The following is a 445-nucleotide window of genomic DNA, read 5'->3' on the forward strand; positions in this document are numbered from 1 at the left end:
GAAGAAGCTTATGATCCTGAGAACCCTTCAATGGAAGAGGTGAATTACATGGGAGAACCCTATGGGAACACCTACAATCCTTCATGGAGAAATCATCCAAATTTTTCATGGAAGGATCAACAGAGACCTCAATAAGGTTTCAACAATAATAATGGTGGAAGAAACAGGTTTAGCAATAGTAAGCCTTTTCCATCATCTTCTCAGCAACAGACAGAGAATTCTAAGCAGAATACCTCTGACTTAGCAACCATGGTCTCTGATCTAATCAAAACCACTCAAAGTTTCATGACTGAAACAAGGTCCTCCATTAGAAATTTGGAGGCACAAGTGGGTCAGCTGAGCAAGAAAATTACTGAACTCCCCTCTAGTACTCTTCCAAGCAACACAGAAGAAAATCCAAAAGGAGAGTGCAAGGCCATCAACATGGCCAAATTTTGGGAGGAAG

This window comes from Arachis duranensis, chromosome 2, assembly GCF_000817695.3.
Source record: "Arachis duranensis cultivar V14167 chromosome 2, aradu.V14167.gnm2.J7QH, whole genome shotgun sequence".
NCBI lineage: Eukaryota > Viridiplantae > Streptophyta > Magnoliopsida > Fabales > Fabaceae > Arachis > Arachis duranensis.